This window comes from Dendrobates tinctorius, unplaced genomic scaffold, assembly GCF_039654945.1.
Source record: "Dendrobates tinctorius isolate UK_male_01 unplaced genomic scaffold, ASM3965494v1 ptg000016l, whole genome shotgun sequence".
NCBI lineage: Eukaryota > Metazoa > Chordata > Amphibia > Anura > Dendrobatidae > Dendrobates > Dendrobates tinctorius.
The window spans coordinates 31,529,986-31,545,819 of NW_027361684.1; the positions used below are offsets into that span (position 1 = coordinate 31,529,986).

At 44.4% G+C, this 15,834-nt stretch overlaps 1 protein-coding gene across 1 annotated transcript in view; it reads right to left on the reverse strand.

Moving 5' to 3' along the window:
• The window catches only part of ORAI2 (ORAI calcium release-activated calcium modulator 2), a 47,690-nt gene extending 32,134 nt beyond the window's left edge, over positions 1-15,556 (reverse strand). Inside the window, exon 1 of the mRNA XM_073565619.1 lies at positions 15,404-15,556. The gene's annotated coding sequence lies outside the window, so the exon portion shown is untranslated. The remainder of the gene's footprint in view (positions 1-15,403) is intronic.
• Between the last annotated feature and the right edge of the window lie 278 nt (positions 15,557-15,834).

The window sequence follows — 15,834 nt, forward strand, 5'->3', positions numbered from 1 at the left end:
ATTTTTGCTCACCGTTCTTGTGATCATTCTGACCCCACGGGGTGGGATTTTGCGTGGAGCACCAGATCGAGGGAGATTATCAGTGGTCTTGTATGTCTTCCATTTTCTAATTATTGCTCCCACAGTTGATTTCTTCACTCCAAGCTGGTTGGCTATTGCAGATTCAGTCTTCCCAGCCTGGTGCAGGGCTACAATTTTGTTTCTGGTGTCCTTTGACAGCTCTTTGGTCTTCACCATAGTGGAGTTTGGAGTCAGACTGTTTGATGGTGTGCACAGGTGTCTTTTTATACTGATAACAAGTTTAAACAGGTGCCATTACTACAGGTAATGAGTGGAGGAAAGAGGAGACTCTTAAAGAAGAAGTTACAGGTCTGTGAGAGCCAGAAATCTTGATTGCTTGTTTCTGACCAAATACTTATTTTCCACCATAATATGCAAATATAATGAAAAAAAAACAGACAATGTGATTTTCTGGATTTTTTTTTCTCAGTTTGTCTCCCATAGTGGAGGTCTACCTATGATGTAAATTACAGACGCCTCTCATCTTTTTAAGTGGTGGAACTTGCACTATTGCTGACTGACTAAATACTTTTTTGCCCCACTGTATGTTCACATATGAAGAATACACAGATTTTTCATCTAAAATCAAGAAATCTGCAGCATTTTACAGTACCAAAATATGATTTTATAAACTCTTACCCAAACATTACAGAAAAAATCCACAGCAGAAATTGATGGGCAATGCAGATTTTTACCACAGATTTTAGTCCTTGCAGCATTTGCACAATAAAATCAACCTACAGTCTCCTTCCCCCATCCTTTAGAATATAAGCCCGCAAGGGCAGGGTCCTCTCCCCTCTGTATCAGTCTGTGATTGTTAGTTTGTTTACTGTAAGTGATATCTGTAATTTGTATGTAACCCCTTCTCATGTACAGCACCATGGAATCAATGGTGCTGCATAAATAATAATAATAATTTGTTACTGATATTTCCACAGTGGATTTTGTAGTGAAAACTCCATAGTAGATTTCTCCCCTTTTTGGTATCCAATCCTGTGTTAAATGATCATTGTACTATCAGACAGCACAATCTCATTTGATAATTAATGTAAGGAAAGAATTTTTATTTTTTAAGTGTGTTGGAGAAGAGCAGCAGAATCGAGGCCATAATTACTGAAAGTGGCTCTGGATGGGGGATTTTATATCAGGAAGGGGCCCAGGATGAGGGACATTATGGCAGGAAGAGGCCCAGGATGGGAGATATACCAGGAAGGGGCCCAGAATGGGGGCTATGATTACGTGAAGGATCCAGGATGGGGGGACATTATTATAGGAAGGGGCTATAATGGAGGCATTATTACAGGAAGGGACTAGCATGGGGATATTATTACAGGAAGGTACCAAGATGAGGGACATTATTATAGGAAGGAACCAGGATGCTGGACATCCTTACATGGGGGCAAACACATATGTCTTTATAGGATCCAGAATCCTACAAGATCCATACATCTAACCAATATGCAGGTGGAACCCAGGTCCAAATTTTGCACTGGGGCCCATCACACTAGTTTTACACTACTGATTACAGGAAGTGTAGGGGAGGGTATATAGTTCTCTGCTCCAGCTCTCCAGTCTGTCAAGCTCTATACAGGCATAGCAAGCTGGAAGACCTTCAGTTTAGAGAGGTAAGACATCGCACAGTAGCAGAACTGATGCATGATGGGATGTGAGGGGAAAGGCAGTTCTAGAAACAATAGTGCTAGCAGAACGCCGATGATGAAAAACTGCACAACTGAAAAGGTGTGGATGGCGAGTGACAGAGGATGACAGCTGGGCAGTTCCAGGATATTTTACACTCCTATATGTACCAAAGGCAGTTTTAACCTGATATGGTTCGGCTACGCTTAACTGCAGATTTTGTGTGAATAGACAGGTACAATTTATACCAAAAGAAAACTTCACGAAAGATTCAAATGTTAAAATGATTTTCTGCCATTTTCATAACGTTGTAAAATATTAGAAAACGTTGTGCCTGGCCTGGTGTATGAAAGCTGCATTACAACTGATGCAGTCATTTCATACAATCACCCTGTCCAGGGTCTCGCATATCTATTAGGCTATGTGCACACGTATGCAGAAAATTTCTGCAGAAAAACCGGACTCCTTCCCAGAAAACGCGCGCTTTTTTCCGAGCGTTTTTACCGCGAGTTTTGCGTGTTTTTTCCGCGCATCCCCAGAAACATAGAAAATAGCTAGAAATGCGGAATTTTCCACAAAATGAATGAGCATGCTGCGTTTTTTATCGCGAAGCGTTTTTTTCGTAGAAAAAAGTGCATCAATATGCACAAAAAGTGCAAAATGCATTAAAATGAATGGGAAGCTTCTTTTAAGCATTTTTTGAGTGGATTTTTTGGTAAATCCGAGGGAAAAACGCGAAAAAAACGCTGTGTGTGAACACAGCCTTAAAGGGGTTTTCCACCCCAAGACAAACTTTGGACAAATGCTGCAGCTTGCCAAATACTAAAGTTGGGATCACACTACCGTGTGTAATGTGAGAAACTCGCACGAGTCTCTCGCGTCAACACCCGGCAGTGCCGCTGGCAGTCAGGACTGAAGCTGCGGCTGCATGGAAATACATGCAACCGCAGCTCCGGTCCTGAGTGCCGGTGGCATTGCCGGGTGTTGACGCGAGAGACTCGTGCGAGTTTCTCATATTACACACGGTAGTGTGATTCTGGCCTAACAGTGAGTTATTTGGGCTTTTCACACTTGCGGTGCCGACTAGATTGTCATCCGTTCCTCTCAATAGAACAATCTCGTGCAGGCAGTCACGTGATGACCACTCGAATCAGCCAGAAAAGGTGATTCACAGCACATTGTATGTTACCAACTGCCAGTGTTAAGCCGGCTTCACTGCTTGCAGGAAGTTTGCACTGGGGTTAAAAATCCTTTTACAGAAGTGAGAATTTTTCTCGCACTCATGGTGTGTTTGCACCTTGGTCGCTTCATAAATCTTGCAAGTCATTGTTAGGCCGGAGTCACACTAAACAAATGAAAAATCGGTCCAAGTCTCCCTGCCGAGAGTCGCACGAGTGTAATGCGAGTATCATGCAAGTGGAATCTGATTTTTCACATCTAGCATCTGATTTACATACGAATGCAGTGCGATTGCTATCCGACTGCAATGTGGTTTTAACATGAGCTTTTAGGCTATGTGCACACGCTGCAGATTCACCTGCGTTTTTTTCCGCACGGAACCGCAGGTAAAACCACAGGTAAAGTGACCTGCAGTTTTCCTGCGGTTTGATAGGCAGGATCGCTGGTGTATCGCTAAGTGGTCGCTAGTGAGCTGCCACACAGGCAGATCTCACCAGCGACATCGCAGGGGTCGGGGGTCGCTACTAAGGCCTCTTTCACACTTCAGTTTTTTGCATCAGTTCAAATCCGCCAAGCGGATCCGTTCTCAAAATGAGGAAATTTAAAGGGGGGGGGGGGGAGGAGAGAGAGAGAGAGAGAGAATTTTTTTTTTTGTCCGGCACCCAGAAAGAATTTCGGGTTAAATGAGTGTCTGGAGGATCCGCCAGAGAAGAAAACCTTACAAGCTCCGTTTTGAAATCTTTGAGGATGGTGACGGACAGTAACTTTTGGCGGATCCTCAAAAAAAACGGATGCAACGGACAGCAATCCGTCACAATCCGCCAATAATGGAAGTCAATGGGGAAAAAAACGGATCCTCAAAAAAAATTTGAGGATCCGTTTTTTTCAAAACCTGGCGGATTGTGGCTATTAATATCAGCCCGCATCTATCTGCATAACCTTTGCTGCTTATTAATTATAGGGGGGACTCCAAGTCATTTTTATAGGGGTACCTTATTTTAATAACCAGTAAAGGCTTATTAGACCACTGTGAGCTGTTAGTAATAGACCCCATGTCATTTTTTTTTTAAGGGTCCCCCAATTTTAAGTATACAGTTGTAACCTGATATTAATGGCCTGGGAAGCTCCATGGGTGTTACCCCTTTCTCAAGTCATAAACATTGGCCCCCAGCCATTGGCTTTTCCTCTGCTGGTTGCAAAAATTATGTGGGAGCCTACGCTATTTTTTTCCGGAAAATAATCTTTTATTAATTAAATACATGTACAGTAAGCTGCACACACACTGTACTAATTGTATTTGTCACAGACATCTATATATTTACGTTTTTTATTTGTATTTACTGTATGTAAGCCATCTCTCCTATCCTGTCGGCTCCTGCAGTGATTTTACAGTACACGGCTGCTGAATTGCCAGCTTTTCTTCTATGTATGTAATATATATATATACATATATATGTATATATATATGTGTGTTTGTGTGTTTCACTGACATCTATATATCTACTGTATGTATTCTATGTGTATATATCTATTCTATTCTAACCTGTCAGTGTGATTTTACTGAATGCGGCACATCAATTGCCGGTTTTCAAAGGACACCGATGTGTAAAAATTGGACAGCACATGCATGGTCTGAGTGCTGTGCAATTTTTTTCTCGCACCCATAGGCTTGCATTGGCGAGTCTTGGTGACAATTGCAGCATGCTGCGATTTTACACGCACACCGAATACAGCTGAGAAAATAAATAGTGATGGGAGCTGCCCCACAGATTAACACTGGTCCGAGTGCTATGCGATGTTTTCTCGCATAGCACTCGCCCGTATACAGTAGTGTGACGGGGCCTTTAGAATGAAATATGTTCACAATACTTACGAGATACATCCCACTTACTGAGAACTGTAAGGGCTAAGTCACAGCCAATGGCATCTACAATATCTGATGTAACAATTTCCTGTTTTGAAGCTGTGTTTTGCTGTTTAGACCACAGTTAGAAAGCAAGAAGCCCGAGTATATGATCTGTAAGCAGAAAGATGTAGTCAGGGAACAATAAATATGTCAGAAACGCACTGAACTATTTACTGTGATCTAGTGCTCTTCAATTGATCCTACTCGTGCTATAGGCAGATCTGTAGAGATCCCACATGAACAGGATCCAACATAATTTTTTTTATTATCAGTTTGTCATCAGTTTCTATAGGAAACATTTTGAAAAAAGTGTGAACCTCACCTTATACAGAATTTATATTAATAGGACGTATCCGATGACAAAATGCACAAACAAAAGCGTAAGTGGCAAGACACTGTATGTATCTCCCCCTTTAAGTCTACGCTATGGTGCATTGTGGTCTCCAAGCTGAGACCTGCGTCAGTAAGCTTCAGTCAGGGAATAAGAGATCAGCATTTCTCACCAGTATTGTTGGATATTGATATTTTTCATGTTGAGGTTTGATCTAAATTCTTACGGTCTGCAGGTATAGTACAGGACTCGGAATTAGGGGGGGCGTCGGCAGGAGCAGGGTAATGCTGCGGTGCCGGGGATCTCAGAACGTGTCAGCACTGGTGAGCAGAGTCCATTTTCCCAATGATATTCCTGTGGTGAGCCTTGGGAAAATGGCCACCGCCGGAAGCCTCCTGAAGCAGCAACCACGCTCCACCGCAGCTGCCCCCCCAGTTAAATGAGTCGCCCTCCAAGGGCTGTGGGGTACTCGGTACTGGGTCGGTATCAGCGGGATGTGTCACAGCAGCGGGGACCCAGTCCATGGCCCTGGGTGCCCAAGTAATGGGGGAATGTAATGGTTTGAATAAATAGTTTGTGACGCCACCTGTGGTGTACGGCAAGTGAGATGTTAGGCCAACGCTGCATGCAGATCCTCTGGGGCTGGTGGTGTGTTGCAGCCAAGATGGTGAAGCTCCCCACAGATGGAGCTGTAGCCCCAGGGCAGTGTAGATGTGGGGGAAGAGGAGAGGCACAAGCGGTGTAGAAGCTGGTACCCAGATGTAGCGGGGTTGGATGCGTTGGCGCAAGAATGAATGGAGGACACCAGGGCTTGCAGTTCCAAAGCTTTACGCACAGTCTGTAGTACACACAGGTGCCTGCCTCCGCGCCGTGTCCTCCGGGTCAGGGACTCAGTCAACCTCCAGGCAAGATGGAATGCTCCCTTCCAACGCTCCGCCAACATGTGCCTTTCTGAATGTCTCCTCTATAGCGCCTTTAAGTGTGAAGTACTCCCAGTACTGAGTTACACTGGAGTGCCTCCTGACAGATGTTCCCAAGAACTCTACTTGTACCGCAGACAGCTGTAGCCTGCTTCGGGGACTCTCTACTCCTGAGTCCCGGCTCACTATCCAAGTTGCTGTTGTGCCCCCAAGTCTTAGATGCGAGTAGTGCATTTACAGCCCACTACTCCACCGGTGTCTGCAGCAGAACCATTAGTGTCCATATAACCTCGGGGACCGGGCCCCGGCCTTGCGCTTAGAACTTCTAGGCAGGGTTTTTCCTCTAACCCACGTCCTCTCTGTTCCCTTTTACTCCTTCATTCCGTACTAATCTCTCTCTCTTATGGAAGATCAGGTTTCAGTTCAATGTCTTTCTCCTTCTGTCCTTTCCCGTGCCAGCAGACCCAGGTCACTGAGATCTGCTGCAGCACCTCCTTCCTCCATCCCTCTTCCAGGGATATTCTTTCCTCACTCCTCTCTGAGTGGCTTCCTCTCTCAGACTGACCTGTAATTCTAAACCTTCCCGCTCTTTTATGTATTCTAAACTCCACCCCCCTCCCAGCACGTTTCGTGTTCCAAGCAGGTAACCACCAAAGGTGCTCTGCTACTCTCTAATCATGGAGCCGCAATGTGGCTTTGCTGAACTACTCTGTTGTGTGGGGTGCGAGTGTTGGAGCGTGGTCAGGAGCCTCCAACTTACCTGGATGGTGGGGCACCACACCTCAGGAGGAGATGCAGTACCTCTGTGGCGACTGAGCCTCAGGGGCGCCACATAAAGGGAACATAAGAAGCACCACCATTTTATTTTAAAAATTGTTTTTCCTATTTTGCAGGCCAAAATTCGGGGTGCGTCTTATAGTCTCATAAATCCACAAAATACGGTACTTAGCATTTTTGATCAAAAAGCGCAAAGGCCATCCAGCCACGTCAAGGTATATGGTCCCTATCACTAATGTTCGAAATCTCGATGTGCTAATCCAGCCTCATCTGCATGGGGAAAAGGATTCCAGGCGTAGCTCATAAATAAAACCTTGTGTGGGAAAAATGGGTGGATAAGGGTGCAGAGCCCTGGGGGAGAAATACATGCAGCCGCACACTCTGGTCCCTTTAGTATAACTAATTTTTATGATACGAATTATTGGCAGACACACGTTTTCTTTTAACTAACAGATAACCATTAACCACTGACTCCTATGCATAAATACATACATCATATAAATATATACACATATTTTATTTATTTATTTTTATTTAACTAAATACAATTTTTTATGCGGCTGCAATGCAAACTGCAGAGGAGTTTTCATTAATACAGCTGAGCCTGCGGTATCCTGATGTATACAACCAGATGTATGCTATGGAGATAGCCACCTCATCTGCTCCTTTTCAGAAGCGGCATTCCCACCTATCAGGCATAAATGTCTCAGATGAGAATGTCCCTTTTATTTTTATTGAGAGTGGCATAATCTAACAATGTGGCCCTTGGACCACAACTTTGTAAACCACGGTTGTATATCTATTCTATTATTTCTAAACACTGTTTTTCAGTGATTCCTTTGTATCCCCGTTTATACTGCATCCACACAAACAAATGAAAGGTAAACTTGCCCCTTTCAGCAAGAAAATAGCCAAACAAACCACACATCAACGATTTGATCACAAAATACAGTTTAAACAATAATTTTCATAAACCTGCAGTAAGGAAAAATGACCTGCAGGTGGCACCACAGTACCCCAAAGCACACTACCAACACATCTGTAAACATGCACTGCTTTTTCTCTCATTACTTCGCCCCACACACACGATACACCAATTGAAAGGTAAACTTGCTCCCTTCAGCACTAAATACAGTTTAAACATTCATTTTCATAAACCTGCAGAAAGACACAATGACCTGCAGGTGGCACCTCAACCAGAAAACATTTTTTGGCCTGTACTTATCAAAAAATGTATTGTAGTACCAATCTACATATATACCTGTCTGTGTTCATCAGCTCATGTAATACATTTACATTTGACCAGCTTGCTTTTGCTGAAATTGCCTGTGCCCCCGATGACCAATGTGTGAAAATTTCCCATGGGCCAAGCTAGTAACCTATATTCATAATCTATCATCAGCGAGCTCCATATTGTCCATGTGAGTCTTCTTCACGCAGTTATACAATATATGCAGAGGGATGGAGGCTGCAGGCTTCTTTCTCACTTTTTTCCACCATGTTTGTTCTTGATGAACCGCTCTTTCATGTCAATGACAAGCGTGGAGCAGAACGTTGGAGCACTCACTCAAGATCAAGGAGGTGACGAGGGGCAGCGATGACAGAGGATACACTAAGCACTTGACAGGTTTGGAAATGCCCCTCGGGCACTTGTGACCTTATATGAATTTGGATTAAAGGTTTGATTTCTCACTTCTCCCGAACGCCACAGAGACATGTTCACACTTCTGATTCAGTCCCCTGCCCAGCATTATTAATGGTTAATGAGCAGAACGGAGCTGACAGACTCCATTTATACAGAACCAAAGTGCACAAACAGCGCTGTGTTCTGCTGAAGTCCCGGACTGAACCCGAGAGCATATTGTACAGACACTACATTTACAGGAATACTTTTTAAATATTTAGATCCTTTTATTTCAATGAGCTTAAGGACCATCACACAATGTGCTTTCGAATCTGAAACATACCCAGACTTAAAGGGGATTCCCATAATAAACATATCTCCCTTATCTGCTGTACATTTAATACATTTCTGATTGTTGAGGTCCCCATCAATCATTAAAGTGGGCTTCTGTTTCTGTGGCGCCCCTGAGGCTCAGTCGCCACAGAGGTACTGCACCTCCTTCTGAGGTGTGGTATCCCACCATCCAGGTAAGGTGAAGACTCCTGACCACACTCCAACACCTGCACCCCACACCACAAAGTAGTGTAGCAAAGCACCTTCGGCGGCTCCCTGCTTGGAGTATAGCAAAGCACACATTGGTGGCTCCCTGCTTGGAACACGAAACGTGCTGGGAGGTGGGTGGAGTTAGATTACATTACAAGGAGCGGGAAGAGTTAAGGACAACAGTTAGTCAGTTGGTTGGAGAGCTAGAAAGAAGATACCCGGAGAGAGGGATAGATGGATGGAAGTGCTGCAGCAAATCCCAGTGACCTGGGTCTGCTGGCACCGGAAAGGGAGAGTAAGAGCAAGAAAGACTGAAAGCCTGATTCTCCATAGAAAGGAAGGATTAGTACGGAACGTGAGGAGTAAAAGAGAACAGAGGACGTGGGTTAGAAGAGAACCCTTCCTAGAAGTTGTAAGCGCAAGGCCGGGGCCCGGTCCCCGAGGCTGTATGGATACTAATGGTTCTGCAGCAGACACCGGAGGAATAGAAGTAGTGACCGCTTTATTCCCACACAAGACTTGGGGGCACAACAGCAACTGGATAGTGAGCGGGGACTTAGTAGCAAGGAGTCCCCGAAGCAGGCTACAGCTGTCTGCCGTACAAGTAGGGTTCATAAGAACATCTGACAGGAGGCACTCCAGTGTAACTCAGTACTAGGAGTACTTCACTCAAAGGCGCTATAAGAGGAGACGTTCAGAAAGGCACATGTTGGCGGAGTGTTGGAAAGGAGTATTCCATCTGGCCTGGGGATTGACTGAGTCCCTGACCCGGAGGACACAGCACGGAGGCAGGCACCTGTTTGTACAACAGACTGTGAGTAAAGCTTTGGAACTACATGCCCTGGTGTCCTCCACTTATTCCTGCGCCAACCTGCCCAGCACTGCTACATCCCTTGCGCCTGAAACTACACCATCTACGTGTCACCTCATCTACTCTGCCCTGGGACTACAGCCCTGCCTGTGGAGGGCTATAACATTGCTGCACCACACCATCAGTCCCAGAGGATCTGCATGCAGAGTCGGCTTAACACCTCCCTTGCCGAACACCACAGGTGGTGTCACGAACTATTCATTTCCACTACAAAACACCATTCAATCTCCCTTTTACTTGGGCGCCCAGGGCCACGGCCCGGTCACCGCTGCTGTGACATTCCCATCCGAGAGACCGGCCCGGTACGAGTACCCCACAGCCCTGGGAGGGCGACCCATTTCTCCCAACAGCATGACTACAGCAAGGCTGAATTCAGCTGTCCATGTTTCAAAGAACCCCAAATGCCGACTGGTGGTGGTCTCAACCCAAGCTAAGCCTCACATATGTCTAGGCGGGGTTAGGCGACCTGTGGCTGATCCGAGGAATTGAGGTCTGTAAAACACAGAAAATCTACAGGAGGAGTTTGAATAGAGAGGCAATCCAGAATCAACATCCATAGGAGAGGCGAAAAATACGCCCTGCACTCAGGTGTTTACGTCATTCATTCAGCAGTGGTGAGACCATCAGGACATCTACTCCACCATGCTGCTCCATTCAAACACCTGCCCACTGCCATCTTGCCGGAATGAGGAATAGAATGGGGACTAAAGGCCCTTGCGCTAGTGGTCAGTGGGGGGGTCATAAATAACGAGAATTGTGGGAAGACCTCTTTATAGACATTAAAGGATGAGTTTATAGCTTTTTCCAACTGTATGCAAATAGCCTAGTCTGAGAGGAAGAAGACCAGAACTCTAGTGCCACCTAATGGAGGCAGCAATCTTTAAAAGTTAATATCAACTATTTAACACCTTAACCCCCAAGGGTGGTTTACACGTTCATGACCGGGCCAATTTTTACAATTCTGACCACTGTCCCTTTATGAGGTAATAACTATGAAACACTTCCATGGATCCCGGGGATTCTGACACTGTTTTCTCGTGACATATTGTGCTTCATGATAGTGGTAAAATTTCATTCATATAACTTGCGTTTATTTTGGAAAAAAACGGACATTTGGCCAAAATTTTGAAAATTTCGCAATTTTCCAACTTTGAATTTTTATACCCTTAAATCACAGTGATACGGCACACAAAAACTTAATAAGTAACATTTCCCACATGTTTACTTTACATCAGCACAATTTTGGAACCAAAATTTTTTTTGTTAGGAAGTTATAAGGGTTAAAAGTTGATCAGCGATTTCTCATTTTTGCAACACCATTTTATTTATTTTTACGGACCACATCATATTTGAAGCCACTTTGTGGGGTCTATATGATAGAAAATACCCAAAAGTGACACCATTCTAAAAACTGCACCCCTTAAGGTGCTCAAAACCACATTCAATAAGTTTATTAACCCTTCAGGTGCTTCACAGGAACTTTTTTAATATTTAAAAAATATGAACATTTAACTATTTTTCACACAAAAAATAATTCAGGTTCAATTTTTTTATTTTACTAAGGGTAACAGGAGAAATTGGACTGGAAAAGTTATTGTGCAATTTGTCCTGAGTATGCTGATACTTGATATGTGGGGGGGAACCACTATTTCTGCGAATGACAGAGCTCAGAAGGGAAGGAGCGTCGTTTGACTTTTTCAATGCAAAATTGGCTGGAATTCAGATCGGATGCCATGTCACGTTTGGAGAGCCCCTGATGTACCTAAACAGAGGAAACCCCCCACAAGTGACCCCATTTTGGAAACTAGACCCCCCAAGGAACTTATCCAGATATGTGGTGAGAACTTTGAACCCACAAGGGCTTCACAGAAGTTTATAACGTACAGCGGTACAATTAAAAAATCATATTTTTTCCACAAAAATGATCTTTTCACCCCCAATTTTTATTTTCCCAAGGGTAACAGGACCCCAAAAGTTATTGTGCAATTTGTCTTGAGTACGCTGATACCCAATATGTGGGTGTAAACAACTATTTGGGCGCATGGCAGAGCTTGGAAGGGAAGCAGCGCCGTTTGACGTTTTTGGCTGGAATTGGGATCGGACACCATGTCGCGTTTGGAAAGCCCCTGATGTACCTAAACAGTGGAATCCCCCCACAAGTGACCCCATTTTGGAAACTAGACCCCCCACGGAACTTATCTAGATGTGTGGTGAGCACTTTGAACCCCCCAGTGCTTCACAGAAGTTTATAACGCCCGGGCGTGAAAATAAAAAAATTGTATTTTTTTCCACAAACATGATCATTTAGTCCCCATTTTTTTTATTTTCCCAAGGGTACCAGGAGAAAATGGACCCCAAAAGTTGTTGTCCAATTTGTCCTGAGTAGGCTGATACCCCATATGTGGTGGTAAACCACTGTTTGGGTGAATGGCAGAGCTTGGAAGGGAAGGAGCACCATTTGACTTATTCAACGCATAATTGTCTGGAATTGAGATCAGATGCCATGTTGCGTTTGGAGAGCCCCTGATGTACCTAAACAGAGGAAACCCCCCACAAGTGACCCCATTTTGGAAACTAGACCCCCCAAGGAACTTATCCAGCTATGTGGTGAGAACTTTGAACCCACAAGGGCTTCACAGAAGTTTATAACGTACAGCGGTACAATTAAAAAATCATATTTTTTCCACAAAAATGATCTTTTCACCCCCAATTTTTATTTTCCCAAGGGTAACAGGACCCCAAAAGTTATTGTGCAATTTGTCTTGAGTACGCTGATACCCCATATGTGGGTGTAAACAACTATTTGGGCGCATGGCAGAGCTTGGAAGGGAAGCAGCGCCATTTGACGTTTTTGGCTGGAATTGGGATCGGACACCATGTCGCGTTTGGAAAGCCGCTGATGTACCTAAACAGTGGAATCCCCCCACAAGTGACCCCATTTTGGAAGCTAGACCCCCCACGGAACTTATCTAGCTGTGTGGTGAGCACTTTGAACCCCCCAGTGCTTCACAGAAGTTTATAACGCCTGGGCGTGAAAATAAAAAAATCGCATTTTTTTCCACAAACATGATCATTTAGTCCCCATTTTTTTTATTTTCCCAAGGGTACCAGGAGAAAATGGACCCCAAAAGTTGTTGTCCAATTTGTCCTGAGTAGGCTGATACCCCATATGTGGTGGTAAAACACTGTTTGGGTGAATGGCAGAGCTTGGAAGGGAAGGAGCACCATTTGACTTATTCAACGCATAATTGGCTGGAATTGAGATCAGATGTCATGTTGCGTTTGGAGAGCACCTGATGTGCCCAAACAGTGGAAAGAAACCCCCCAAATCTAACTCCAACCCTAACCCCAACACACCCCTAACCCTAATCTCAGCCCTAACTCTAGCCCTAGCCCTAACCCTAACAGGAAAATGTAAATAAATACATATTTTTAATTTTATTATTTTTCCCTAAGGGGGTGATAATGGGGGGTTTGATTTACTATTTATGGCTAAAAAATTTTCATATTTTGACTCACTGGGTCATGTGAGGTCTTATTTTTTGCGGGATGATTTGACGCTTTTATTGGTACCATTTTCGGGCACGTGATATTTTTTTATCGCTTTTTATTCCGATTTTTGGGACGCAGAATGAACAAAAACCAGAGTTTCATGAATTTCTTTTGGGTGGTGCGTTTACACCGTTCCGTGTGCGGTAAAATTGATAAAGCGGTTTTATTGTTCGGGTCAGCATGGTTACAGCGATACCTCGTTTATGTCATTTTTTTATGTTTTGGCGCTTTTATGCAATAAAAACAATTTTATATCAAAAATAATTATTTTTGCATTGCTTTATTCTGCAAGCTATAACTTTTTTATTTTTTCTCGATGATGCTGTATGATAGTAAAACATTATTTTTTTGCTTCGTTTTTTATTTTTATTTTTTAAGGGGTTTGCTAAAGGGGTTAACTAATGGGACAGTTTTATAGGGCAGGTCGTTACGGACGCGGCGATACCAAATATGTGTACTTTTATTGTTTTTTAATTTATTAGGGAATATTTTTTTTTTAATTTATTTAGCGATTTTTTTTAAATTATTTTTACACTTTTTTTTTATTTTTTGACTTTATTAGGTTGACCCAGGGGGGACATCACTGTCCTGTGACAGATCGCTGATCTGTCACATCACAGATCACTGTGACAGATCAGCGATCTGTCACAGGCATTGAAGAAGACTTCCTCTTGCCTGCGCTTTGCAGGCAGTGAGGAAGCCAGCTCCCTGCAGGCCCCCGAAGGTCCACGTCACCATCTTGGATTCGGGGACCTGCAGGGAAGGAGACCCCCGCAGCAGCGCTGCACATTGCGCTGCCGTGGGGGGCTCAGGGAAGCATGGAGGGAGCCCCCTTCCTGCCGATGCTTCCCTTTAACCCCCGGTACACCTCGATCGTGTTTGATCGCAGTGTGCAAGGGGTTAACATGTCGGGGACAGTCCGTGGCCGCCCCTGACGCATTGTGCCGGGTGTCAGCTGTGATAATAAGCTGACACCTGGCCGCGATCAACGGCGCTCACCACGTGGGCGCCGCTGATCGCTGTGACGTACTATCCCATCCCTGGGAATTAAGTCCCAGGGCACATGGACGGGATAGTGCGTCACATGGCAGTAAGGGGTTAAAGGGAATCTGTCAACAAGTTTTTACTATGTAATCTAAGGACAGCAGGAGACAGCAGCTGAGACATTGAATTCAGGGTTGTGTCACTTATTAGGCTGTGTGCTGTTGTTTACTTACAATAAAGGTTTTATCAGCAGGAGATTAGCATTGCCCTGACCACAGTGCATGGGAGCCCTGATCTGACCACGCCCCCACCTGTGATAAACAGCTTATGGTCAATAGACAATGTACATCCAGAGCCTTGTGTAGGTGGGGTTAGCTTTCTAAGCTCTGCTCCTTGCTAAATCTAAGAACTCTGATCGCGTCACAACTGCTGCACCCAGTAAACTAAGTGATACATCCCTGGAATCAGGGTCCCTTTCCTTACATTATGCTGCTCTCAGATGAGGTAGCAAAATCCTTGTGACGTAATCCCTTTTGAACATCCTTACCACATGATTTAGAATAAGAAGCTAAATAAACCAGACTCTCCATTTGTAGACAAGTGTTTGCTCCCTAATCAGTGCAAAGCAGGAGATATGATTAAGCTGGGTGAGAGGCCTCTGACAGGGGGTCTAATGGGTAAAGTATGTTGAGGAGACTTATAAGCCATTCAATGCTCTTCACTGAATGTAAATATGAAAATATCTTCTTCAGAGATCTAATACCAAAAATAACACAATAATGACAGTAGCCTAAAAGACAGAAATGTGCGCCGTGTGATTTATTATATTTAAGAAACATTTTAGCAGGATATTAATCCTACGTCAGGCACCCTCACTTTCACGATATGCCGCTTATCTTTATGGTCATCGGCATCTACAAAAAAAACAAAAACCTTTTTCCTATAATTGCTTCCTGTTTATTATACTAATATAATGAGTGACTAGAACATCAGAATAGAAAGAGATGGAGGCACTTACCAGTCACACCAGTGCAAGTAACCAGCCCAGGGCAGCCAGTGTGTCAGTGAGGGGGGAGGACAGGATGCCCAGCAGCTTCCCCTTCTCCAGTCCAGGCCCTGCAGCAGCAGCAGCAGCATCACTACATGCCAGCCATGCCGGGGACTGATGCAGCAGATCACGTGAGCAGACAGTGACACACAGACAGCGCCTCCTGTGTGTACAGTGTGTGCCGCACCGCCTGTAACCCCGGAGATGATTGGCTGCTGTCGTGTCCTCGCTGCTCCTTTGTGTTCTCCTCTCTGATTAGTCAGGGAGATGTCTGGTGTCTGCATGTTCAATGCTGTGCCCCTTCTAAGCTGATACAGGAAACATATACTGTATATCTTTGTACCGTTAGCCAGTAGATAAGCTGTGCACTCTGGAAAGGAAAGAGTTAAAGGAAGGAACAA